This window comes from Typopeltis vanoorti, chromosome 4 (genome assembly GCF_054136105.1).
Source record: "Typopeltis vanoorti isolate ZY-2024b chromosome 4, IOZ_Tvanoo_1.0, whole genome shotgun sequence".
Lineage (NCBI taxonomy): Eukaryota > Metazoa > Arthropoda > Arachnida > Uropygi > Thelyphonidae > Typopeltis > Typopeltis vanoorti.
In genome coordinates, this window is record NC_143552.1 from 162,501,917 (window position 1) to 162,521,154 (window position 19,238).

General features: G+C 37.2%; 1 protein-coding gene and 1 non-coding gene across 8 annotated transcripts in view; both read right to left on the bottom strand.

Annotated features, from left to right (window-relative positions):
• The window catches only part of LOC150107807 (uncharacterized), a 170,390-nt gene that overhangs the window by 111,057 nt on the left and 40,095 nt on the right, over window positions 1-19,238 (bottom strand). The window lies entirely within an intron of this gene.
• LOC150107808 (U6 spliceosomal RNA) lies at window positions 10,373-10,479 on the bottom strand. The gene has a single exon (XR_016548270.1). It is a non-coding gene; the product is annotated as a U6 spliceosomal RNA (small nuclear RNA).

Here is a 19,238-nt window from a genome sequence, read left to right on the forward strand (position 1 = left end):
TGGGATACAAAGTATACACTTATTCAGGGAAATTTTAGAGGAAGTTAAGGAGATAAGAGACCTTGGAGTTGTGGTGGACAAGGATCTCAAGTTCAGAGGTCACATTGCACAAGTTGTGAAATCATCACATCAGATAATGGCAATGATGCAGAGGACCTTAACATGCAGAAATAAAGAGATTTTGTATGAGGCCTTGATCAGGCCTTGTATGGATTAATGTGAACACACATCTGGTCCCCTAGTTTTCATGGTGATGAGGATATGTTGGAAAGGGTCCAGAAGACTGACTAAGGTCATAACTGGTCTTTGGAATGTAAGATATAAGAACAGATAAGAGGGAATGCAGTTTGCAAAGCCCTGTGAATAGGAGAAAGAAAGAAACAAAGGGAATATGATTGAGAAATTTAAGTTGGTAAAGGGTTGTTACCAGGTTAATATGGAAGAAATTTTTCAAAGAATGGGGAAGGGGACATATCCAGAAGTTGTATAAGGAGAAGCATAAGGAGTAGGTTTTGGAAGTTTTTTTTCCCCACTTGGTTAGATTATAATAAATTTAGTTTAGTCCTTTATTCAAGTGTAAGCAAACAAAGTTTGCACCTGAAGTATCTTCAGGACTGAGGCAACTCGTGGTAAAGGTGGACCAAGTTCTCATCACTACTTGTCTTAGTATCTCCCATAATGCAGAGGACATCTCCTTGCAGACATGTATAATACTATGCATCGTAACATTCACTGTACAAGCAATCCAATGTAAGGTGGTGCTCCTTCCTGCATGAACTTCTCCATTACTTCCAGTATCACCACCTCTGGGTCTGGCTCCCACTGATGAGACTTCAATAAAGGTCGAAAACAGTCTGGGTAGTGGCCCTTCTCTTAATGCATAGAATTATACATCTGCAAGGAGATGTGCTTTGCATTATGGGAGATACTAAGAAAAGTAGTGATGAGAGCTTGGTCCACCTTTACCACGAGTTACCTCAGTCCTTAGGATACTTCAGGCGCAAACTTTGTTTGCTTACATTTGGATAAAGGATTAAACTAAATTTATTATAAGGAGTAGGTTCTTTGCATGGAAAGTGCTTGGTAAGTGCAATGCTTTGCCTGACATTGTGGTGAATGCAGATACACTGAATGAGTTTAAGGTACAATTTGATTGGCTTTGTGTGTAATAGTGTTTGCCTCCTGCAACGAATCTTAAGACTCCATGGAGGTCTGCTGTTAATAATAATAATAATGATAATAGTATCACTAAGGGTCAGAGAGAGAGAGAGAGAGAGAGAGGGGTTAAGAAGCAGGTTGTGGAAGGATAGGAAGAAGATGGATACAAAGATGAGGAAGTGATTATGCATCGTAACATTGTTCTTAGTATGGTAGGGTGATGTAGTGCAAAAAAGTGAGGATGATAAGGATAAAAATGTGTAAAATCTCACATGATAAATAATTTATCATGTTCGTTTTTACATGGTTTTTGCTTCTAAAGAAATTACACATAAAGAAATGTCATTGCTTGTATCCTTAAAATGAATCCTTTTGTATGTAATAACTTAATCACAAGGCTTTGTTAAACTATTGTGACACATGAAATATGAGACCACTATGTAACAATAGCTTTGTTAAACTATTGTGACACATGAAATATGAGACCACTATGTAACAATATATATCCATGTCCCTATATGGCAATTTCGAAAGACATGTGAAGTGTGACATCATCATGTCCAAATGTTGACCCATGACCATATATAGAAGTTTTGAGAGATGCATGTATGCATACACATGAAGTCTGGGCCTTTAAAAAGCTCAGCATCAGGAAGAATTTCATCTTAGAGTTTTCACCATCTCTTACCTGGGTCTGCCACCATATAAGGTCCACTGTTGGTCATCAAAAGAGAAGTGTCTTGAGATGTTGCTATCTTTTCCCTCGGTCCATTCCATGAGAAGTCTGTTGCTAATCGCCATCATAGGAACCACTAGTCGTATGGTCATTGCCACCACATCATCGAATTAAGGGTTCAAGATAGTGCAGAATTATTGATAACTCAGAGAAAGAAGAAGTTTGGTGGGAGATCATGAGCAAGTCAGCATAAAGAAAGAGGACAAAAGATTTGTGTAATGGACTGTGCTGAATGAGAGTGTTGTAAAGAATGCAACACATTGTAAGTACCTAGATATGTAATAATTCCAAACAATTCACATCAAGTGTGTCTTTGTTCTTAGTCAGTTGTGATGAAGTAAATAATTACGATTTAATTGTGTAACTCAACACGATAAAGAGAAGGTAGCATTGAGTTATATATTATATATTTAGTTTAATCCTTTATCCAAATGTAAGCAAACAAAGTTCGCGCCTGAAGTATCTTCAGGACTGGGGCAACTCGTGGCAAAGGTGGACTGACTTCACATCACTTGCCTTAGTATTCCATAATGCAAAACACATCTCCTTGCAGACATCTCCTCTTTTACATTCCATGTGTATAAGAGCGATTGATTGTATGCATTCAATTGTATTTAGGTTTTAAAAGTAGAGATAAACCTAATTTTGAAACATTTGTAAATAAACATGAATTTTGATTCAATTGTGCAAATATGCTAATGTGGATCGAGCTGTATAATAAGAATTCCTGATTTAATTAAAAGGCTTGTAAACAACACATTGGACTGATTTTGTCAATGCACTATCCCCAAAAATTCGAATCTTTATAAGATTAAGTAACAAAAGTTGAGTATAATTTTAGATAAGTAATTAAGATCAAGCCACAATCTCAGTTTAGATCTTATAATCTCGCACTCCACACATAGTCTAATGTGTTGAGTGCGATATATGTGGAAGTATAAAGCAGCTAATTATAGGAATCTCTGTAGTCAGTTAGCATCAGTATGTTAGGCAGATGAGATGAACAGAAAAGATGTTGATAGTGCATGGAAATTCACAAGACAGTATCTGACATGAGCAATGTATAACTACATACCATGGGTTAAGTAAATAAATAGAGTAGGAGTGAAATGGATGAACAGTTAAATCAAGCAAATTAATATGAACAGTTAAATCAAGCAAACTGTGTTGGAAAAGAAAATGCTATGGAGGAGGTACAAGAGAGTTGGTGGTGATCAGATCCATGAAGAGTATAAAGTGCAGGCTAGAAAGGTGATGAGCATAATAAAGAAAGAAAAGGTGCAGTATGAGGGGAAACTGGATGGTCAGTCCAAGGTCAACTCCAGGGGATTTTTCCGCTATATGTCAAGCAAGAGAAAGAATTATTATGGCAGGTTGACACTGGTAGATAGTCATGGCAGCAGATGGAGTTAGATAAGGAAGAAACAGTTGCAAAGGATATAGTGGAATTATTGAATGAGCACTATATATATATATATATTATTATTCATAATTTTACTCGGTAGAAAATGTATGTAAAAAAGAATTTAAATGACTCTATACCGAGAAAGAAAAGTTTAATGTTAAGATACGACTAGTTTCGTTGAAAATTCAACTTTTTCAGGTATCACAGGCAAAGGATTAAATAAAAAAAAAACAGAGACATGATAAAATACATTAACAGATCTAGTATAAAACACACAAGTATATTTAAAAACAGGAATGTGTGCTTAAGTTCCAAATGAAGTTGATTACGTGCGTGAGCTGACACAAGTGCACCAGTATTGGACAGTGGCAATGTGTGTATCAGAAATATTGTAGCTAAGGCTGTTATTAATATGAGATGAATCAAGCAATATTTCTCTAGATTCAACTATTCTTCTTTCAGGTTCATCATACATAGCACACATGGATATTAGAAGTTTGTGGCCAGTCTACGAGGTGTTGGCGGCCTTCATCCGAGTTGACAGAGAAGAGAACGTGACTAGAGAGAGCGCTGGCCCTGGTTCTGTTGTAGGAAATGTCTCTTTGGTGTTCTTCCATGCATAAAAGGATGGATTTAGCTGTCTGGCTGTAGTATGGTTTGCCACAATCACACAAAATCTTATAGACTCCTGGATACTAAGTAGGATTGATTTTCTGATGAAACTTGTTGAGGTGGTCCAGAAAAAAGTTGAGGTTGTCGGCACCGTGTTCCAAGATGAGAAATACATCATCAATATAACGGTACCATACTTTAGGTTTAAGAGTCGAGGAATTAATTGCTTTTTCTTCAAAATCCTTAAGAAATATATCAGCAAGAATCGGAGAGTGTGGACTGCCCATAGCTAAACCTGAGTTTTGTTTATAAATCCTATTATCATATTTGAAGTATCCTGAGTTCACACAGTGAGAAAGTAAGGAAAAAAATAAAAGACATGGAGAAGGTTTAGAACTTCTAGAGTAGGTACATTCGTGAAGAAGGAAACAATATCGAAACTTGCCATTAAATCATTAGAACTTCCCTACTTACAACCTTTCTAAATACCCTGCATCCTTTTTAAAAAAACCTTTGTGGTACTTCCTTTTCTCATGTAAGAAATTCAGCTGATTTTGTCTCCAAAATAACAGACATCAAACTCAACACATCAGATTTAATGGCAAGTTTCAATATTGTTTCCCTCTTAACGAATGTACCTACTCAAGAAGTTCTAAACCTTCTCCAGAAGAAACTATCCAAAAATTTTTTTCCTTACTTTCTCACTGTGTGAACTCAGGATACTTCAAATACGATAATAGGATTTATAAACAAAACTCAGGTTTAGCTATGGGCAGTCCACACTCTCCGATTCTTGCTGACATATTTCTTAAGGATTTTGAAGAAAAAGCAATTAATTCATCGACTCTTAAACCTAAAGTATGGTACCGTTATATTGACGATGTATTTCTCATCTGGGAACACGGTGTCGACAACCTCAACTTTTTTCTGGACCACCTTAACAAGTTTCATCAGAAAATCAATTTCAGATGTGAACTGGAATCCAATGATTGTCTCCCCTTTCTGGACTTAAAACTTACGAGATGCGATGAAAATATCAAAATCTCCATTTTTAGAAAACTCACACACACAGACCTTCATGCTTCTTCCCATCACTACCCTCCACAAAAGTTTGGTATTATTTCAACCCTGGCACATCAAGCCAGATCTTTTTTAACAGATGAAACAGAAATTGAATATGAACTCAATTTTCTTCAAAAGTCTTTTGTTAACAATGGATTCTCTCTTAAAAAGATTAATAAATTTCTCTCTGTCCACTGCTCAACTGCTTTTGAAGATTCTTCTCCACCAAGAACTTATATTTCGTTACCATACATCAGCTCTCTCTCTCCCCAAAACTAGCCAAAATGCTTCAGAAATTCAACATTAGAACTTGCTTCACTACGTTTCCTAAACTTCGATCCATACTAAGTAGACCTAAAATGAAACATCTTCCTACTTAGTATCCAGGAGTCTAGAAGATTTTGTGTGATTGTGGCAAACCATACTATGGCCAGACAGCTAAATCCATCCTTATACGCATGGAAGAACACCAAAGAGACATTTTCTGCAGCAGAACCAGGGCCAGCGCTCTCTCTAGTCACGTTCTCTTCTCTATCAACTCGAATGAAGGCCGCCAACACCTCGTATACTGGCCACAAACTTCTAATATCCATGTGTGCTATGATGAACTTGAAAGAAGAATAGTTGAATCTAGAGAAATATCGCTTGATTCATCTCATATTAACAACAGCCTTAGCTACAATATTTCTGATGCACACATTGCCACTGCCCAATACTGGTGCACTCGTGTCAGCTCACGCACGTAATCAACTTCATTTAGAACGCAAGCATGCATTCCTGTTTTTAAATATACTTGTGTGTTTTATACTAGATCTGTTAATGTATTTTATCATGTCTCTGTTATTTTTTATTTAATTCTTTGCCTGTGATACCTGAAGAAGTTGAATTTTCAACGAAACTAGTCGTATCTTAATATTAAACTTTTCTTTCTCGGTATAAATTTAAAGTCAGTCATTTAAATTATTTTTTACATATATATATATATATATATATATATATATATATATATATATATATATATATACACACACACACACACACATTAAAGATACCAAGCTATTTTAAACCTGGTTTTACTCCATTTCCCAAGTAAGCAAACAGACAAATAAGTCAAGTTTGCGCTTGCATGTAATGCAAGTCTAGCTGACCCTGCAGGTAGTGCAAAACCAAGATAACTCATGGTAAAAGTAGAATAAGCTCTGATCACTAATCTTAATATTTACCCATAATGCAAAGCACATCTCCTGGAGGAGATGTATGATGCTTTGTATTAAAGGCAATGGGCCACTACCCAGACAAGTTTCGACCTTTACTGAGGTGTCATCAGTGGGAGCCAGGCTAGAAATGTCAAGTTTAGTAATCTAGCCTGGCTCCCACTGATGAGACCTCAGTAAAGGTCAAAACCGGTCTGGGTAGTGGCCTCTTGCCTTTAATACAAAGCATCATACATCTCCTCCAGGAGACGTGCTTTGCATTGTGGGTAAATATTAAGATTAGTGATCAGAGCTTATTCTACTTTTACCATGAGTTATCTTGGTTTTGCACTACCTGCAGGGTCAGCTAGACTTGCAATACATGCAAGCACAAACTTGACTTATTTGTCTGGGTAGTGGCCCATTGCCTTTAATACAAAATTACCTTGGGTATAATAAATGTTAAAGATACCAAGCTATTTTAAACATTTATTATACCCAAGGTAAAATACTTTCTACGTACACACACACACACACACACACACACACACATCTATATATATATATATATATATATATATATATATATATATATATATATATATATATATATATATATATATATATATATATATATATATAAGGGAGGCAAGTATTAGATGAACTGGAAGTGAAAGAATCAGAGGTCTATCAGGTGTTTATTGGGTAAGATGTTAATAAGACTGTAGGAATGGATGACTTATTAACATCTTACCCAATAAACACCTGATAGACCTCTGATTCTTTCACTTCCAGTTCATCTACAACTCTACAACTCTCTATCTCCTCCACTTAATCCACCAACTACGACGAACTGCAACTACACCACTGCCATCTACCATCCACCACCACCACTAGTATTCACAGACAACCACAAACATCCATGCCCACGGTGGGATTTGAACCCACAGCCTTTTGGATGGAGAGCGGATATGCTATCCACTCAGCCAACCAGGCCGGTGAGTGGTTAGTTGTGCTCATTCTTAAAGAATGAGCACAACAGTGGACTATGACCTTGACCTGGTTATTTACTGAAAGTCTTGCAGTTAGTAGGGTTTCTAAGGAGCAGAAAGAAAATAGTAAGCAAAATAGTACCACTCCACAAACATAGTTCCAATTATAGACCAGAATAATAAATGCAGTTGTGGTCAGGGTGTTGGAAAGATTGCCTAAGAATAGAATACAGGATTGGGTTGGTGGACATAGCAATCTTTATTAGAGTCAGCATGGATTTCTAAATGGTAGGTCCTGTTTTAGCAATTTACTTGCATTTTATGATAGAGTAACAAGTGTGTTAGATGAGGAAGAATTATATACAGTGAAATTCTTGGACTTTGCAAAAGCATTTGATAGATTACCACATAATAAGTTGGTGTACAAGCTGCAGACGTGGGAATAGATAGTATAGTGGTTAGATGTATCAGAGATTGGCTCTCTGAACAATACCAGCAGGTTGTGTATGATGGAGCAGTGTCTCAAAAAATTAGAGTAACCAGCGAAGTGCTCCAGATTTCTGTTCTTGGGCTCCAGCTGTTTACTTTGTTTGTAAGTGATATATCATGTCGACTGACTGGGGATCTTCAGTTGTTTGCTGATGATGCAAAGTTGGGGAGAATTATAAGTAGAACTGCTGATGTTAATTCCCTTCAGGAAGATTTGAATAGATGTTTGACGTGGACAAAGTAGTGAGGGTTGTAGTTTTAATATTAATAAGTGCAAGTTGCTGCATTTTGGGGTGCAGAAATATAAGGCCATGTACTATATCTATGATGCCATACTGCAGGAAGTGGATAACATTCGCGATTTGAGAGTGAAGTTTAGAGGGCATATTGCAAGTGTTAGAAATGCTACATATCGTAATTATTATTATTATTATTCAGGCCTCCATGGAGTCAAAAGACTCATTGCAGGAGGTCCTTCCTAGGAAACACAAAGTCTATCATACCACTCCTTAAACTCATTGACCGTTCTAGCGCTCACCACAGTCAGGCAATGCATTATACGGTTTCAACCACTCTCCATTCAAAGAAACGACTCCTTACCCTCTTGCTCACAGATTCCTTTCGTAACTTCCAGGGATGACTCCCTTGTCATCACTCCTGTTCAACCAAGCGAAAGTACTCACCAGTGTCAACCATGTAACCACCTCTCAACAGTTTAAAAGTAACAATCATATTGCCTCTCTCTCTTCTATCCACCAAATTCTGCAGTCCACATTCCCTCAGCCGATCCTCATGACTAACATTGTACAATCCTGAAATGATCTTTGTTATCTGCCTCTGTACCCTTTCCACAGTTAATTTATCCCCTTCAAATCCTGGGGACCAAATCTGAGAACAATAGGCTAAGTGTGGTCCAATCAAGGTCTTATACAATGGAATGATAACTCTTTTATCTCTGCAGGTCAGTGTCCTTATCAGTATTGCAGCAATCCTCTTCACCACCTTTGCAATATGTCTCCTGAATTTCATGTTTCTATCAATCATCAGCCCCAGATCTCTTTTCTCCTCAACTTCATCAAGTAGAACTCCTCCAATAGAGTATGAAGTGTCCCAAACCGCAAGACTTTACATTTTGCTGCATTAAACCGACACCCCATTCATTTGCCCATCTGTCTAGCTTATTCAAATCCTCTTGCAGGGCTACCACATCTGCACTATTACTAATAACCCTTTCCAGCTTCACATCATCTGCAAACAACTGACCATTCCCTTGCAATCCACTGACAATGTCATTGAGTATAAAGGTTAAACAGTATAGGTTCCATTAGTGAGCCCTGTTTCCATGCCTAGCATTATCCCCTCTAGACTCCACTGGGCTCAGCATTACCTGATGTCGTCCCCCTTCTCTCAAGTACCCATTCCCACAAGAGGCCACCCCTGCTACCATCCACCCTTGGTATTCTAGTTTCCCTGCATTGACACACCGACTCGTTCAGAATAGCAACCTCTCCACATGCCAACATCCTTCCTCATTCGAATGCAAGCGGTCTCTCATATACAATTCCTTTCTGTCCTCAAACGCCCTCCAAGCATCCACATATTCCAATCCTCTCTTCTGAAATATTCTAGCTATTATGTTATTCAATATGACTGCTTTTCTGCTCAGCTCAGCACTATCATACCTAGGCAACATGCACACTAGCTTTCCTCTCTGTGTTTTCTTTTGTACCACCTCAAGCAAGAATCTCATATCTCTCACTGCCCAATTTACATTGCCTCTCGTGTCATTCGTTCCTACCATCACAATCATCTCATCCACCCTATCACCCGTCTTAATTGCCATAGCCACACTTTCTATCATTCTTCCAGGCAAACACTCCTCACATATCCTATCTTGTACACCACGGATCACTGAGTCCCCATACATTACACCTCTTACCATCCTCTTCCTCGATTACTCACCTGCATCCCTCACTCTCTCTCTCTCTCTCTCTCTCTCTCTCCTCTAACACTTTCTCTTTATGTTCCCCTACTTACCTGCCTTCCTAACATCACTCTATCCCTGGTTCCAGCGCTCCCTCGCATTCTTCTCATTCCCTCTCTCCTACTCTTTCCATTCTCCCCTCTTGTAGTATTCTCATAACTCTCTCTCATTTCTCTTCCACTGTTCCTGTTCTCTCGTCTTCTGTCATTCCCATAACTCTCTCTCATTCCCTCTCTTCCACTGATCCTATTCTCTCCTCTTCTATCATTCACATAACTTTCTCTCATTTCCTCTCTTCTACTGTTCCTATTCTCTCTTCTATCATTCTCATGACTCTCTCTCATACCCTCCCTTCTACTGGTCCTATTCTCTCTGCTTCTACCATTCCCATAATTCTTTCTCTCATTTTCTCTCCTACTGTTCCTGTTCTCTCCTCTTCTATCATTCCCATAACTCTCTCACTCCTACTCTGATTCGCCTTGCATCATCCCTTCCATTTAACTAATCTCATCTTCCATACTTCTCATCTCATTCCCTAGACATTCCACCTGCTCTTTCAGCTCATCTCTCTATCTCTGCAAGTCAGCCACCTCTTGTGTGCCATTCATCTCCCAATTGAGACCATCTCTGAAAACTTCACAATCATTCATCCTATCCACACTTCCCACTCTCATTTTTTCATTCATATTTCTCTCGCTATTCTCGCCCTCTATCATATCACTCATCTCTCTACATGATGGAGAAAAATGTGGACGCTTCATGATTTTGCATGTCATCCTTGTGCAGGGACCATGCTAATCTTCTGTGTATCGTTCCAATTTTAGTATATGTACTGCCGAAGCAAGTAATGCTGCTATGATAAGAGGTACTCTAAATTGTCAGATAAGGAAGTGGTTGTGCCACTGTGTAAAGCACTGGTCAGATCACACTTGAACTATTGTGCTCGAATTTGGTCACCTTGTTTTCAGTGTGATGTGGAAACAATGAAGAGGATCCAGAGACTAGTGGCTAAGACAATATCAGGACTTTGGAATGCTGGCTATGGAGAAAGGTTGAAGAAATGTGGATTGCAGAGTTTGGTGGATAGGAGGAAAAGAGGTGATATATTATTATTATTCCTGACACCTCCAAGGAGTCCGAAGACTCATCGTGGGAGGACACCTACAGCTGTCTCAACCACTACACCGTACCTCTACTACGAATCATCTCCATCAACGCCATCTACTGGCCACCACAACTAGTATTTTTTGTCTGTAAATTGCGTGTGTTCTGAAGGGCCGATTTGTCTGTATGCGGGATGAAAAAAAAAACCGAGTTTCCGTGAGAAAAACCCTGCTACCTCTGTATGAGATCGGCTAACTCACCTTCGATTGAAATCGTGCAGATAAAGATTCCTCCCATCGCAACGAGAATCAAACTTAAGCCTATTCCAATCAAAGGGCGCAATGTACCATCGTTCTTCCAATTGAAGAACGATGAAAGAGACATTTAAGTTAGTGAGAGGATTTTATAGGATTAATCCAGATGGAATTATAAAATGAGTAGAAGGTAAGAGAGGAAAAACCAGAGGCCATCCCTGGAAGTTTTGTAAGAGTGTGGTGAAGAGGGGTGTTAGGAGTAGATTTTTTTACATGGAGAATTGTCAGTGAATAGAACACATTACCGCAAGGAGTGTTAAGGATTTTAAGATTTGGTATGATAAATATTTTGTCAGTTTAATGAACCTCCCACAATGAGTCTGCCAACTCCAAGGAGGGTGCAATAATAATAATATTTTTTTAAATAATAATACATTTTTTTTTCACTGATTTCTAAATTATTTACACAATTACAATAATCATATCTAGTGACATTCTAACTTGTAATTTTTACAAAATTCAGCACCAAGTACTGCATATGTGATTCATTTTCTCCATTGCATTTAAATTTAAATTTTGATAATAATACTTTTTTGCATCTATATTTACAACACGTGTTCTTCTAATATTAACAGTGAAGATTACATGGAATTTTTGAATAATAATAATAATAATAATAATAATAATATGATAATGTCTCAAGTAAATTACATACATATATTAATAGTAATAATAATAATTTATATATATATAATATTTATAATACATTACACGAATACAGTTGTTAATAACAGATACGTGCACGTACACAATATTTTTTAAATAATAATAATTGTTTATAACGTATATTATTATAATATTAACATTGATGATTATTACAGACTTTTTTTGCTGTTTACACATTACATATAAAATAACAATTTTTCTATTTTCATCGTGTAGAGTATTTACATATTTACAATTAATGCATATTACACTTGCTGCTCTGTACAATATTCTGTACGTAGTTTAAGGCACATTATTTCTTTTCAATATTTTTTTCTTTGGATACAAATTCATATACTTTTTTTAATATCAGTATCTTCATTATTATTATACACCATACTGACTGTTTTGTTACATAATTTGCAGTCTTTGATTATGAGGATTACGTGTAGATGAATGAGGCAGATTAATCCCACCTACTTTGAAACTTGAGTTAGCTTTTATGAAGAGAGTGGGATTAACCTTCACTATTTATGTTGTTGTTGTTACTGTTTATGGATGGGATGCAGGCATTAGATGCTGGTGACTTACGATTTGTGATGTGTATATTAGTGTTAACGGTATATTAACTTGTTTGGTATATTTTCCAGAGTTCGTGTTTTAATGTTCTGTAGTTGTCTATGTGTTTTAAATTTCTTGGTAGGTTGTTGAGTAGCGTGGGTATCTGATGTGATCTCACAAAAGAAATATGGGTTGTTGAGTAGCGTGGGTATCTGAAGTGATCTCACAAAAGAAATATGAGTTGTTGTGGGTCATGTTATGTGATATGTGTCTCTGTTGTTTCGATAAGTGATGTTGAAGTAATTCCTTAGTAATATTATGTAGTGTTTCAGATTTTTAATTCTCAGGATTCTGTGTATTGCCATGTGCTGGTCGGATATTGGCTGTTGTGTATAAGGTGTCCAAATGACTGTTGACACAATTTTCCATTATAATATTTCAGGTGGCTGTTTGATGTGTTTTACATTTGATGTGTTATACCATATCTGAGTAGGAATTCGCAGATACTGTGATATAGGAGTTTTTTTTTATGTTAGGTGGAATAATGTCTTTTACTTGGAAGAGTTTTGCTGTCATGATGCAGAGTTTGGTATGTAGGTATTCTATATTTTTCTTTTCTAAATCACTTAAGGAATTGAACAACGTAGATCCGTATTTGTATTTGCTACGGTGTATCACTGTAGCTTTCTTCCACCGTATTCTGTGGCGTGTATCCAGAGCATGGTCTGTAAGACCAGAATGGCTGTACTTGTGAAACCAGATGTAGTCCTTGTGTTCAGAAATTCTGATATTCGCTGTCCTGCCTGTTTGGCCAAAGTAAGACCTTGCAGACCATGCTCTGGATACACGCCACAGAATACGGTGGAAGAAAGCTACAGTAATACACCGTAGCAAATACAAATTCGAAAGACTATTTATGGAATCAGCCTCAGCCCTAAGAAACTCTCCAAACCTCAACAAATTTGATTGTATGCGACTGCCCCAAATTTGGGAGGCATACATCAGCAGACCTTCAGCCCAATGGCCAAGAACACCTACTTAGCCCGCTAGAGGACACCATCAGGACTTCTAGGAGAACAATAGCTTCATCCCTTCATTCTCAGTTACTGTGTTGTAGTGCCTGCATGCACGTGCCTTTTTGTAAGTTCCTTTTGAAAATGGCAATGTGACGTTGCCGAAATATTGGAAATATTTATTAAAGTATAATTTAATTTATATTCGGATCTACGTTGTTCAATTCCTTAAGTGATTTAGAAATGCATAACCAACGTATAAGCCTGTCTACGAGGTATTCTATATGTTTTGTCCATTTAAGGTGGCAATCTATGTAAAGACCAAGGTATTTTGCATGTGTTACAGGTTTGATTTCAGGACATTGACAGATTTTTTTGTTGTTAATGCAGTGGTATGTGACAGTGTAGTGATAGTGGTGCGGGACACATGATTCTCGGGTTGTGTATTATTAACATTTGTGTTTTGGTGCCGTTGATTACAATTGTGTTTTGGTAGAAGTATGTTGTGATTTCGTTTAGGTCTTGTTGTGCTTTGGAGAGAGAGCCATGTTGATTGCTAGTACTGCGATGTCATCTGCGTACTGAAATATTTGGCTTCTTATGGCCAGGTTATGAACATCGTTAATGAATATGTTGAACAGAGTGGGTAATAATATGGCCCCCTTGAGGGACACCGTGTTTTATTTGTATACCCTGGCTGTGACATGTACCTATTTTTGTTACTTGTGTTCTGTTTGAGAGAGATAGTTCCTGAAGTATGCAGTGTTCCTCTTATACCTATTGAGTATAGTTTGCTGAGTAGTATGTCATGTTCAAGTGTATCAAATTCTTTAGTTAGGTCCAGCAGTATAAGGACGGCATACTTGTTTTTGTCAAGAGCTTTGTTTATTGTGTCGGTGATGTCTTCTAATAAAGTAATGGTGCTTTTTGTTTTCTGAAAGTCGTATTGGTTTTTTGAGATGATGTTGTACTTCTGTAAATAGTTCTGTAGTCTGGCAAGTGTTTTTTTTTCTAGAATTTTTGAAATGACTGGTACATTGTTTCTTTTACCATGTTTGTAAATTGGCATAATTATTGCAGTTTTTAGTTGTTGTGGAATAATGCCAGTGTCGAATATTATGTTCACGATTCTCAAAAGTATTGAATTTATTTGTTCAAAGTGGGTTAAAAGGTCTGTGAGTCTTATTTTGTCTATTCCTGGCATGGTCTTTGGTTTTAGCTGTAAGAGTGCTTCTTTTGGTTCCTGTTTTGTTACAGGTGGAAAATACATAGTTTGTTGTTGACTTTGTGTGGGCAGTTTTTTTGTTGATTGCTGGTAGATTGTCTTTTGAGTTGTGTGATATTGTTTGTGAAGTTGATTGAATGAGTTGATTGGTTGAATGAGTCTGCTAGTTCCTCTTGGTTTGTATCCTGACCGAAACTTTTTGCAGTAAAATCTTGTGCTGAAGTTTTCTTTATTCGAGTTACTCACGAATAATAATAATAATAATAATAATATTCCATGAATTTTTGGAAGTAGCAGCGTCTTTTTTTTTGCCCTACGAATTTTTGTTAGTTGATGTCTTGTTTTTGTATAATGTTTGTAAATGTGTGTTACTGGGTGACTTTTTTATTTTTTTCCATAGATTTTCTTTTACAGTAATACTATTTAGTATGTCGCCATTTATCCATGAATTATTGTCTGTTTGTCACCCCCTTTGTGTGTGTGTGTGTGATTGATGAAGCATTGTCAAGAGTATTTATATTAATGTCTCCTATTAGGATGAGCCTATGTGTTGTGTGGGGTTTGATGCCGCTTAGCCATGCAGAAAGCTGAGTGGATTATTATCTGGGGATCTGTATATTATGTTTATTGTGTATTTGATACTATGCTTGTTGCTATTTGTGATTTCCAAAATTAGTGTTTCCACATGTTCGAATTGAGTCTGTTTTTCAGTCACATTGTATTTTTCTTTGATAAATGCCACGATACCACTTCCTCTTTTGTTTCGTCTACATAAGTTGTAGGTTTGGTAGTTATTAAGGTGTATGCGTAAATTTCTGTGTCATTTATTGCAACTTCGGTGAGTATTGGTGCATCTATGTTTGTCGAGGTGTAGTTGAGCAGTGTTTGGTGGAAATGTTGTCTAACCATTTCTTCAAAGAGTCAAAGACCTTGAAGTTTATATTGTCTGGCTGGATATGTTCTCCTATATTTGAGATCTCCATTATATAGTTTTTAAGTGATTTCTAATCTTGTTCTTAAGGATGTGAAGAGTTAGTGTTTTATATTAGTAGGCTGTGTAGGTTGGATTCTCTTGTAAAGGGAATCCGACCTACACAGCCTATATAAACTTCGAGTGTTTTCATTCTTTCTCATAATATCTGTGAATCCTTAGTCCACAGGAACTTATAGTTTTTCTCTGTTTTTGTCTTCCTTGCTTGGTATAAAAGATTTTTAAAGTATGGAGCATGGAATAATAATAATAATAATAATAATAATAAATTCTTCCATTGAATGATTTGCTAAAGTTGGAGAAATAGGAGACTCCATTGCACTTCGTTCAGTTTAACAGTTTGTTTTGACATGAAAAGTAACCTGAATTTATGACAAAATCAAGTAATTTCACAATATTAGGAGGAAAATCTTTGAATAATAATTCTATTGTGTCAGCAAGCAGGATGTTTGTGAAAAGTGAAACTATGTGAAAATTTTTGCAACTTTATGTTTTATCAAGATACATAAGGAAAATCTTCTTTTAAGACTGATTCTTAATTACATAGGTTGTCTGATCTATGAATTCTCAAAATATCTGTCCAGGTTTCTCTAAAGATTTACTGGCAATCCATCTTCCTTCATTAAAAATCCAGAGCATTTCAAGAATTAAGTATCAGGATTATCTTGACAACTTTACAGATCTTTTAATTAGTTTTGACATAGTTTCACTCTTAACAAACATTCTGCTCACTGATACAACAGAATTATTCTGCAAAGTTAATTACAAATTCGTTGTTATTAGACCTCAGAGTAGTAACCGGCAGAGGAAAGATGGTGGTGGCTTTGTCATTGCATGACTTTAACTTAGACTTCAGTCAATTCATGAAGTGCGAGGTGTGCTACATGTATTCTCTTGATTACATAGATGATTTATGGATATTTAGGGTGGATGGAAGGAGGGTGTGTGCGAAGTGTGGGCTAAACAAGGATTTGATGATGCTAATATGAATTTGATGACAGAAAGTGTTATTAGCGATCATGTCGCAGAGAGAATGAATGCTCATTCGAAAGAGAAGGATGGTGTGAAAGAAAGGTGAAAAATTGTTAAAAAATCATTGAAAAAGAAAACGAGTGATTTGAAAACTGTAATGGATGGTAAAAAGGACGAAAGTGAGGTGAATGTGGTGGAAGGCAATGAAATTGAGAGAACGAATGAAACCAGAAATAGCGTGATGCAAGATTTGAAAGATGGAAAAATTATGAATGAAAGAATGAATGAAACCAGAAATAGTTTGAAAGTGAGAATGAATGATAGCAAAAGTGGATGCATGGACCGAAAGTATGGAAACTCAAATGGATGGATAAGAGTGAAAGTGTAAAGCGGGGGTCGAGAGTTCGAAAATTAGAAAGCTTAAATGATAGAGAATGTGATGCGAGATTCGAAAGTTGAATTGGTTTCGATGAAGCCAGAGATGAAATGGATTCGGAATGAAATTAAGAAAATTCGGGTGAAAACGATTAAACAAATTATGTTGGTACAAAGGAATTAATGAAAGAGGAGCAAGTGGCGTTGTGTGGCGACTCCATTATTAAAGGTGTGCTGGATGAGACAATGCACAAGGTATGTTTTCCAGGCAGAAAAATGGATAGAGTGATTGAGGCATTGGATATGAGGAGGGAGCGAGCAAAGGAGTTGATGGTTTAATAGGTACAAATGGCTTGACAGAGGACAAAGAGCATGTCAGAATGGACATCAGGGGTCTGCTTAGGCGGATAAAAGAGAATAGTGTTACTGGAAGGATAGTAAGCGTGTTGCCTAAGTATGACTGTGGCGAGATGAGGTGGAGCGCAAGGATTATGAATGATATGTTAGCTGAAATATGTGAGGAGAAAGGAGGGAAGTTTGTTAATGTGTGGAATGAGTTTGAAGGACAAAGTGAACTATATAAGAGAGATGGACTGCATGAGTGGTTATGGTGTGAGTCGCTTGGAGAGATTGCTGCTGGAAGGTAGAAAAGTGAATAGGGAGAATTAATCAGATCAAGTGGGAAGTGATGTGGAAGAGAAGGAGAGTAAGACAGGAGAGACTGAAGAGGTGGTTTTAAATGAGGAAGTGAGTGGCATGAGTATGGAAAACGAGAGAATTTTAAATGTATCCCTGTGCAAGAGGAACAGGAAAACGAGGAGACTCAAAGTGGACAGGGGTATACAGCATGATAAAGGTGGATGCTCCAAGAGGATGTGAGAGCATGTGTAAACAGGAAAGGAATGGCATGACCTGGGATCAAGAGGAAATTGGAATTGAAGAGGGTTCTAAAATGAATAAGCAGAAAGAGAAATGACCCCAGTTGAGCATGGAGAGATCACATCGAATGAGTGGTATCAGTGAACTTAGCTGTAGATCCAGCAATGAGCTGTTGTGTTTGTATACAAATGCTAGAAGTGTAAGAAACAAGGCAGATGAAATGTTGCACTAATTGAGTCTGTTCACCCAAAAATTGTTGGAATAAGTGAAAAATGGTTAGATGAGGATGACATCCTGACAGGAATAGAGATGGAAGGGTATGATGTGTTTCATGAGGATAGAAGGGGTAAAAAGGGAGGAGGAGTGCTATTGATGAGAGAGAAAGAGTTATGGCCATACAAAGTAGAGATGCAAGAGGGAAATAGTGCCAGTGGTTTGAGACAGTATCGTGTGAGATAGAGGTGAATAGAATCAAATACTTGGTTGGATGTTGTTATAGACCAGGTAATGTGGATGGTAGTGATAATGAAATGTATGATCAAATTAGCCAAGCAAATAAGAAAAGAGTGATCATTATGGGCGATTTTAATTATGGCAATATAGACTGGAATGATGAGATAGCAACTAGAAGTGGAGAAAATTAGTTTCTTGAGTTTTTGAGGGATAACTACCTCAGACAGTATGTAACAAAGGCTATGCGAGTATTGACGATCTTGGATTTGGTCATCTCATTAGAGGATGTAATTATAAATGAGATGTCAAAACACCCACCAATTGGTGAGAGAGTGACCATGAGGTAATTACCTGGGTGGTTTCCAGCAGTGTGAGGACCTCTGTGAGAAAAGGGTATATGTGGAACTATAAGGGGGGGGTGATTATGAAGAACTCAGAAGACAGCTTGCAGGTGTAGAATGGAATTAAAAGAGATCAATGCAGCTTGGGGGATTTTCAAAAACTATCTAGCAGATGTAATGTCTAAATGTATTCCAAGGGTGAGAAGGTTAAAAAAGGTAGATGTGAAATGGGTGAATAAAGAGATTAAGCATGCAATACAGACAAAAAGGGCATTATGGAGCAGCATATAACCATTATGTGGAAATAACCAATTCAGAATGATTATGAAAGGGTGACATTGGAGAAAATGGTATAAAGACAGCTGTTGCAGAAGGTGTGAAGATGCTTAATGAGCAGTTCATAAAGGTTTTTCAATCTTGTGAATGTGACTTCATGGAGAGATTGAAAGCAGTTAATGATGGGGAGGAGAGACTGACTGTGAGGAAGAGGTGTATGGGGAGTTTAGCAAACTTGATGTAAATAAGGCTGTGGGACTTGATAATATATCACCACATATTCTGAAGAAATGTGCCAGGGAGTTGACACCGGCCTTGATATATTTTTTTAATATGAGTCTTGCACTATGTCAAGTTCCTGAGTAGTGGAAGGAAGGCAAGATTTGTTGGAAGGCAAGTTGTTAGAGAAGCTTGTGAGAACTAGGATCCAGAATTGGATTGACAACAATGGTATTATC